Below are 10,253 nucleotides of genomic sequence, written 5' to 3' on the forward strand. Positions count from 1 at the left end.
AAGTTGACGCCTATGAACTAATACAGGAAACTTCGTCAGAAGAAAGTCAATTTGAAAATCAAGCGTTGGTGTCTCAGAGGATGGCAGAATCTGCATAAGGTAATTCGTTAGTCCATAGTTTTAGTTAGGTCGGTCGTTTTTTTATACCAAATAAGATTTTGTGAATACAAAGAAGGCCTAATGAATATCTTCAGATCGCGATGGACGTGGTGACTCCATTTCCATTACTCCGTTAATTATATGTAACATTACGTGCATTAAGTAGATGAAATAACATGTGGTTTGTCATCTTCAGATTGTGATGGACGTGTTTGACTTTCATAGCGGCGATCAGGGAGTTGCGGTGGGTTGGAAGGGAAAGGAACTGCTGGTCGAGGGTCAAGCAGAGAAGCAGGACGGAAGCAGAGTGTCCCGAGTGAAGCTTCGTGCGTCTCGCTTTGCGTGCCTGACCTCGTCGAGCGCGAGACGCCATCAGATGGTGTTGTCCTCCGACGGAATCCTGACAATCGTCTCCAAGATGAAGGGAAGGGCGCATTGTGCGCGCAAGCACAGGCGGAGTCCTCAGTAGGATGAAATCCTACCCTGGCATGGGGCAGAGGTGGAGGAGAATGACTGAAGAGACTTTGAGGAATCTGTATTCTCTACTAAGCATAACCTGTACAACTACTTCCAGTCTGTACTGGTTTATAGAGAGCTGAACTTTTTATACACTGTGATCTACTTTACAAATATATCTTTGGTATTAAAAAAATATGTGAGACGTATATGCATATGAAGTATGTGCGTGTGTTCCTTTTAAATATACTACTTTTTCTATTACTAGAAAAGTACCTTATTTTCTAAATAAACAGACTACTGAATGTGTTTTTTTTTTATATATATAAACCGCAACCTTGACAAAATGTGTCCGTAATTAGTCTTTCATTTTAAAACTTCTGTGGAAAAGTTACATATATAGACCTATGTGTTTATAAATTGAACTGTTAACTCATGTGTGAGTAAATTACTGAAATATACATGGCTATCGATATACATAAGAATATATACATACATACACATACAGATATAAATGCACATATGTACGACATTTAGACATATTTCTATATCTATCTACAGCACACATACACGTGTGTGTGTACGTGCGTTTGTGTGTGTAATAAATGTGTAAAGTATGTATGTGTGTATCAGTGACAAGACAAGTTTCGAGTCACACAAGCTGCCTCCTCAGATGATAATAGTGGAGGTAAAAGAAGTGCCTATATTAATATTTGACATGAAAGCATGACATCAAAGAAGACAAAATGACCATGACCAAAATCAGGCCACATGGAAGCCAGGATCAAGTATTCGAAGGAAATGCTGACCGACTGACACTAGAGATCACTCAGACTGATGCTAGAAAGTTAAACCAGGGATTCTCGTTTTCTCTCTCTCTTTATCTCTACCTCTATCTCTCTCTCAAAAAGAAAAGCAAAGAAAAAAGGAAATAATGACATTCCTTCTGTTAGTTTTTTTTAATTCCTGCATTTTTTCTCGTTCCCTTGCCTTCATATATCAATATTTTCCTCCTGAAATAATTTGATGAATTAAGCATCTTTTCCAAATCACTGTATTATATGTAACTCACTTCGACTGTGAATAAAATTCGATTTTAAAAAGTGCCATTTATAAAGAGAAACTGATTGAGTAACTTGGCGGAAATATGAATAATGAGGATAATGATGTGAATAAATAAGGGAACAATATATATAATAATGATAATAGTAATAATGATGATAATAATAATAAAAATAATAATAATAATAATAATAATAATAATAACAATAATTATTATTAATTATTATTATTATTATTATTATTATAATGATAGTAATAAAAATGATGATAATTATCATAGCAATAATGAGGATAATGAAATATTCATGATAGTAAAACTGATATGACTACTAATAATATTTCTCTATCTAAAGATGATGATGATTCTGAAAATAATCATGATAATAATTATGATGATATTAATGATAATAATAATGATAATAGTCAGGATAATCATTAATTTATCAATAATGATGAAAATAATAAAACTAATCAAAATTATAGTAAATAATAATAATGATTATAGAAATAATAAAAAAGCATGTTAGTAACAATAGTAATAATAATGATAATAATAACAATGATGATAATGATAAAATATCTAGCTAAAATTAATAAGTGATAGCAATACTGACACGCCCACTAATACTATTAAAGTTTCTAGTGATGATGACAATGAAAATAATGATAATGATAATGATGATAGTAAGAGAAATGGTTATAACGACACTAATAATAGTAATGATAATGATAATTGTATTAATAATGATAATGATAACAGAGATCATAACATGTTAACAATACTCTCACTGTTACCGCTAATGATGATAATGATATTAATGATATTGATAATAATGAGGATAACAATGATTATAGTAGTAATAATAATACAATCAACGTCAATAATAACAATAATAACAGTAATGGTAATGATTATAATAATATTACCGGTAGCTATACCAAATACTAGTACTATTAATAGTAATAATGATACTAATAGTAATTTTAATACTAATATAAAATAATGATAATTCTAAGAACAACAACAATCACAACTATGATAACAATGATGAAAATTAATGCTAATGCTAATGATAAAAATGACAATACTCACTAGAATGAATAATAATGGTATCACATTATGTTTATCATATTTTTCTCAGCATAGTCATCGTTCCTGGCCACAGATTTGTTTATTTATTTATTTATTCATTTACTTTTACATTATCATTACCGATATTGCTAATAAAGTTAAAGCGCAACTGACAGTATGTTTCATTATGCTTATTAGTTATCATTATTAATATTACTATGATAATTTTTATTACTATTATCATTATTATCCTTTCTATAATATTTATTACTTTAAAGAGCCTTGTATGCATAAACATTTTTTTGGAAAAAAATATATTTTTCCCTCACACACTTGCACATACCAGTCAATTCTATCATATTTCATATGGAATTAATAGTAAGGTTAAAGGGAGGACCTGACTAAGGACTGACACAATTATCACAAAAGAAAGAATCATGCTTAGGACCTGAATCATGTTGCCCAAAGACTTGGCAGCGACTCAAACGCTATACATACCTTGTGACGCCCTTGCCACGTCACCGTCCCACACTTCCGATGCCGCATATAAAGGTCGGGATCCTGTCCAACTTCTTCAGTAATGGCTCCCATCCAGAAGTGTTTCGATGTGAAGATCTCTGCCCCTGACGTGAGTTGCTGTCGGTGTGAAGGATCCACCAAGAGGTCCTGGGACACGTTCCTTCCCATCACTCGAAGAGGAAGCTTCTTCCAAGATTCTTTCTTCTCCAGTCTACACCACGACTTCGACGCCGCCGTCAGGGATGTTCTGAACCGATGGAGTAACGATGACTTCACACTGACGGATCGCAAGGACGACAACGACATCATGGGACGTTACAGACAGCTCCGCTCTCACAATATGAAGGAAGAGAATCAGGCCATTACAGTGACTTCAGACAGCACTAGTCATAAGGTAAGCTGTTCACACACACACACACACACACACCACACACACACACACACACACACACACACACACACACACACACACACACACACACACAAAACACACACACACACACCACCACACACACACACACACACACACACACACACACACACACACACACACACACACACACATGAATGAGAGAGATGGCAAAATTCATTTGGTTATTCAGAGCAATGGTTCTCAACTTCTGCAGTCTGACGACACACTAAAAGTAAATCTTACACTTCTGGGACACACCAACTCTATATTTCATTAATATAGGAACCAAATATATTATAGACAGAATAGTGTAAAGAGCTTTATAAGAAAACTTGATAATCTCAAATTAATGGAAAACTTAAATTTACTTTCCGAATGCACATCAGCAAAACGTGCGACACGCTTATAGGGTAATCACGTTGTCACACTAATGTGTAGCAACGCAAAGGTTAAGTACCACTGCTTTAGTGGTATACGAATAAATGTTGATTACGGTGTTGACAAAGCCCGTATGTCAGAAGTAAAATGACAGATCCTGACTTTGTTTAAAAGGAAAAAAAAAACTCCATGGCAAATGATGGACAACATTAAACACACACACAAAGTCAAGATATGCACAAGTGCATCACAGCCTTGGTTATTGAGAATTGTCGATTTCACAGATTGTGTTGGACATGCACGACTTCATGGGTGGAGATGTGAAGGTGAAGGTAGTAGGTGAGAAAGAACTGGTGGTGGAAGGACGTATGGAGAAGGAAGAGGGAAAGTCTTCCATGTGTGCGTACTCATTCAGAAGACGTTTTTCTTTGCCTCATCTTACTGACATGGCTGCAGTTACATCTGTCATGTCTTCAGATGGAATCCTCACAATCACTGTGCCAAGAGTTGTAAGTATCTAGTGTGCGGACTCTTTCAATTGCATTGCAGTTCATACAAAAAATAAATACGATATATATAGTTATGTGAAATGTCAATCTGAACTCAGAGATTAACTTTCTTTTTTAGGGAGAAGATGCACAGCAGAAAGCCACCATCATTCCCGTCCACATCGAAAAAACTCAGAATACCTCAAGAACTCAGAATTGGGAATCTTCTAACACATCTTCCACTGCTTCTGCTGAGGCCACCTCGAAGTTCATGGACGTGGATCAAGAGGGATGTGAATGTACAAGATGTTCTTTGGAAAACAGATGCCACGCTAAGAATACAGACGTTCCAGTTAGCAATGCATCTCACTCACGGGCTGAAGAAGGATTTTCTGCCTCAGAGCAAAGAAATTCATCAGTGTCCACAAAATCCTCTCGTACTGATGAGGGAGCAAACATTGGCTCTTGTGGATCATGGGACACTTTCCTGCCCATCACACGTAGAGGAAATTTCTTCCACGACTCATTCTTCTCTGATATACATCAGGATTTCAACTCAGCCATCAGGGAAGTCCTGGAGCGGTGGAATGACACAGATCTGAAGCTGAGAGACCGCTGGGACGGCACCGACTACCTTGACCGCTACAGGCAGCTTCGATCCCGTGACTTGAAGGAAGAGAATCAGGCCGTCACTGTCACATCAGGCAACTCTAGCTATAAGGTACGTCTCATCTTGACAAACCAATCCAGCAATGGATGGAACATTTCTGATGGCATGGACATTATTGCATGAACTGTAAATATAGATTAATTCATAATTATCACATCATTTGTCACAGATTGTGCTGGATGTGCAAGACTTCATGGGCGGAGACGTGAAGGTGAAGGTGGTGGACGAGAGGGAGTTGTTGGTGGAAGGACGTGTGGAAAAGAAGGAAGAGGGAAGCTTATCTCTGTCTTCCTATTCCTTCCGACGCCGTTTCACTCTGCCACAACACACTGACATGACAGCCATCACTTCTGTCATGTCCCAGACGGTATCCTACGATCACTTGCTCCTGCAAAGGTTGAGATTTTTTGTTTAGTATTTGGCCTTATGATCACAAAATTAAACTCCAATGAGAATGAGTAAAGAAATAATGTATGATGCGAAAGAGAGATAGTTTCATATGATGAAACTCTTTTTTACATTTAACAGAACGGTAAGGTTCAGCAGACCAAAACCATCCCGGTCACAGTCGAAGGAAAACGGGCTGTTTCACGGGAACAAATCCTCATCTTCCACAAAGACAAGTGTCACCAACGAATCTATCAAGGAAAAGAAAGAAGAATGTGAGTGTCTTCGCTGTTCTGAGAGACAGACAAGCGAAGAGAAGACTTCTCAGAAGCAAAATGAGATGAAGATTCCAATCAAGATTATCGGATCTGTGACAAATGAGTCTGAAAAAGTTCGAAGCTCCTCTGCAGACACCTACGTAAATTCTCAAGAGAACATCAGTCAGACTCAAGTGCAGGAGGAAAAGCAAAAGAAGGCTGAAACGTCTACTCAGAAGAGGGAATGTGAGTGTCAGGAGAAATCGTCCGTTATGGAAACTGCAACTTGCCATGAATCTGGAAGCAAGTTCGTCCCTATTAGAAGAAGAGGACTTTTCTTTAGCGATTCTGTTTTTCAAGACACCAGAAATGAACTTCCACAAGGCAATAAAGGAGGTGCTAAGGAACTGGGGAGAGGAATCGTCCATCTTCGATGATCTCACAAGCAAACAGAAACCTTCGGTCTCGAGATCTTAAGAGGAGAATCAGGCTGTCACATCACTGGAAGACGAATCTTACCATAAGGTAAGCATAATACAGTTGTGTTTGTCCGTTAAGATGCTCTGTATAATTTATTACATGTTGTTTTTAAACATTATGAAAGTCAAACCTCTTTGATTTTTTTTCCATTTTTGTAATCGATGTTCATGATTTTATGAACGGAGGAGAATCAGTGTGAAGGCTGTGACGAGCGAGATTTGGGTGGTTGAAGGTCACTTGGAGAAGAAGGAAGAACGGTTCCAGGTCCAGCAAGCGGTTCCTTCGACGCTTGGGTTGTTCCTGGAGACTTCAACGGGAAACGCTTTTTAAACTTCCGTCATGTCCTCAGATGGTTTTCTGACAATTTCGGCTCCGAAAAGGTAAGCTCTTCCCTTTAAAACCCTTCTATTTATTAATGCTGAATATGTATTCGAATTTCAGTTGCGATGAAGGTATGTTTCAATAAAGTCTTAAAACCTTTCAGAACCCAAAACGATTGTAATCAAGAAGTCATAGTACCAATGAGCATCGGGGAAAAAGGAAGCAAGAGCCACACACAGATTGAAGACAAAATCATCAACTCAGAAGAAGGCAGCCATGAGGCTTCATCAGCATTGACTAGCAGGGCTAAAAATCAAACAAAATGTGAAGCTCATAGTGTACAGGAAACCTTTCCCCAAAAGCAACGTCACAAATCCCCCATCCGTCGACACTGCTTCATTTGCGTCAAATGTGAGTACAGATAAAAGGAAAATGAATAATATTTCTCCAGAATAATGTACCAACAAATTGGGCTTGAACAGTTGCATATGTATAAACAAACAATGATCTCTTCCCCAGGAAAGTCAACACGCAAACACATTATCCCAGTTCTTATGAAGTTGCAAATGAAAGCAACAGCCTCGAGCAACTTGATCGCCAGCATCAAGTTACTCTGAAGGACAATCAAGTTATGATAAAGCTCGAAAAACAGAGTGGGGAGGCGAAAGTGTCTACTGCTTCCCTTTCAAGTGAAGGGAAACGCTCTTCAGAAAGTTCGTATTTGCCCATAATCATTAAGGGTCTGTTTTCTGATGACCATTTCTTCGAGAATGTACTCGAACTACAGTCAGGGTGTGAAGGAAGTGTTGGAAAGTGCCAATGAATGGTCTGGTGAAAGGGACGCCATGCAGGTCTACAGAAATTTACGTCAACGCAATCTGCAAGTAGAAAATCAAGCATTCTCTGTGAAAGAGGATGAACACACACACAAGGGACGACTATGCACTAGGAAGTCTTGTATTTTTATTTCAGACAAATGTATTTTGATTTGTTAATGTGTCATTAACTTGTTATCTCACCCAGTTCTTTGTTTCCTCAGGTTGTGATGGACGTACATGACTTTACTAGCGGAGATGTAACGGTGTCACTGGTCGGAGGGAGTGAGCTTGTGATCGAAGGCCAAGCAGAGAAGCAGGAAGGCAGTTGTTCGGCGAGGAAAAGCTTCTGTCGCCGCTTTTTGTTGCCTGAGCTTGTTGATCGAGACGCCATCAGCTCCGCGTTGTCCTCCGACGGAATTCTTAGCGTTATCTCGACTAAGAAAGGCAAATCCGACGAGAAGACGAGCACCAAAGGCTTTTCGAGCGAGACGAGGACCCGAATGGAGAACAAGACAGACAGCGGCCACAGCTGGGAGGAGAAAAACGTGGCAGAGTCTTTTGAAAAAGGCCGACGGTTACAGCGTCCGCACGTTCGCCTCTAGTTCCCGGCGCTCCACACCATCAATTCCTACACGAACCATTTCTAAAGTCACAGCTTCTCAAGTTTCTACTTTTGTAGTTTAGATGATGTAGATATGATTTATTTTTATTGATTATTCGAGTCCAAATCTGATATGTGATATGTATGGTTTTGTGTAAGAATGGCGTGGTCTTTACCAGTCGGCGAATGGCAAGAGCTATTTAGGTAAGTTTTATGTTTATTTCGACATCCATTGATATCTAAATGTTTTTTTTTTTCCTTATTTTTTTCAATGATCTAAGGATCTAACTCTGGTTAAACGTTTTTTTTTATGATTATTAACAGAAAGCCAGGAACAAGGAGGAACAGCGACAGAAGTTTTCAATTACCTACCAAAATTCCTTAAATGTGAATCTGTTTGTCATTTTCTTAGAGGACCTACAAGACATTTTTTTTATCGATAATGTATAAGACTAATCCGATGAAAATGAGTGATTTTTCACAATGATTTTTAATAAAATACAGAGATGAAAAATTGTATCTGTGAAACCCCGTTTAAAATAAAAAAAAAAAAAAATATTGTTGACAAGAAATATGCCGTATGAAATTTAACACAAACATAGACTAGCACACAAAGGTATAACTAGAGACGCATAAATGAGGCGACGAGAGAGTTTATCTTGTGTGAAATGTGTGTATGTGTAATCATCAAGGCGCCCTCCATCTTCATGGATGAATGTTAGTACGATATGTGTGTTTCTTATATACATGCCTGTATCAATGGCATGCAAAGGGGACAAAGGAATGGTCCTCCTCTTTGTGCAAAAAATAGCGCCCTTAAAACAGAGAAATACATATATAACTAAAATAGGTTTTTTATATATATAAAGTATATATATATATATGATGCATATCAATAAGTTGTTATGTAATATATATAAACATACAGACATATAAAAACACACACATATATATACAAACTCAAAACCATACACCATGTAAGTGGATGTTCGTGTGTGTGTGTGTTTGTTTCGCATATATGTATGTATACACATATATGCGTAAACACACACACCACACGCACACTCCACTTACATGTGTTTTTGAGTTTTTGAGTTTGTATATATATGTGTGTGTGTTTATATGTCTGTATAGATACATGTGTAGACACATACACCACACGCATATATATATATATATAAAATATAATATATAATATATATATATATATATATATATATATATTATATATATATATATTATATATTAAAATATATATATATATATATATATATATATATGTATGTATGTATATTGACATATATATATATATATATATATATATATTATATATAATATATTCATATACATATGTATAGATATTATATACATATATATATGTTGTGTGTGTGTGTGTGTATGTGTGTGTGTTGTTTTATATATTTATATATATAAATATAAAAATATATGTTTTGTATTTACAAATATGTAAATGCATATATTTATGTATATATATATTGGATGATATATATATATATATATATATATATATATATATATATCTATATATATAATAATATATATTATTATATGTAGTGTATCGGCTGCGCACTCGCCGACTCTAAGGGCGATCTCGCCTGGACTGACATCGTCCTCGGGCGCCGAGTGGTTGGCCGGGTCTTTACCATGCCACATGTTTCTGCCTTCTCTACCACGGAACAAGGACGTGGGGAAATCTGCGATGCTGCCATTGACTTGGATGAGACATCCCGGGCTCCGCTTCCACCAACGAGGCGGGCAGTGTTACGAAATAATTAAACTGGTTATAAAAAAATAACCAAAGAACGTATTTTAAAACCAAGTCTCGTTACTTGGATGGTGTTGAAGTCTCCGAGAAAAATAAAGATTTATTAATTTCCCAGCCCCATACCGTAATTGTACATTACCAGTTTTTTCCTATGTATACTTTCCTTCCAAAGTGTCACAATAGCCCCTGAAGGGAGGAATGGTCGTTGATAGTGTTTTTTCTCTCCCTCCCTTTTTCACGGTTGTTTGGGTCGTTGGCTTGTTTGGACTGCCGGACTATCGGGTTGGTAGTCCAACTCTTATTTGCATATTTTCTTCTTTTTTCGCGCCATGCCTGGGGCATGGCCGAGGGTCTTTTTTTCTGGTATAAATACCCCTAGTTTTGTGAGGGGAAGACAGTTCGGTCCTGACTTCTTGTGTGTACTGTGGTCCCGTCCTCGGTGTGCTC

General features: G+C 37.2%; 1 pseudogene; it reads left to right on the forward strand.

Moving 5' to 3' along the window:
• The first annotated feature begins 3,269 nt into the window (after positions 1-3,269).
• On the forward strand, positions 3,270-8,284 carry LOC119574247 (annotated as a pseudogene).
• The last annotated feature ends 1,969 nt before the right edge of the window (positions 8,285-10,253 follow it).

The sequence above is a fragment of the Penaeus monodon genome, chromosome 6 (assembly GCF_015228065.2).
Source record: "Penaeus monodon isolate SGIC_2016 chromosome 6, NSTDA_Pmon_1, whole genome shotgun sequence".
NCBI lineage: Eukaryota > Metazoa > Arthropoda > Malacostraca > Decapoda > Penaeidae > Penaeus > Penaeus monodon.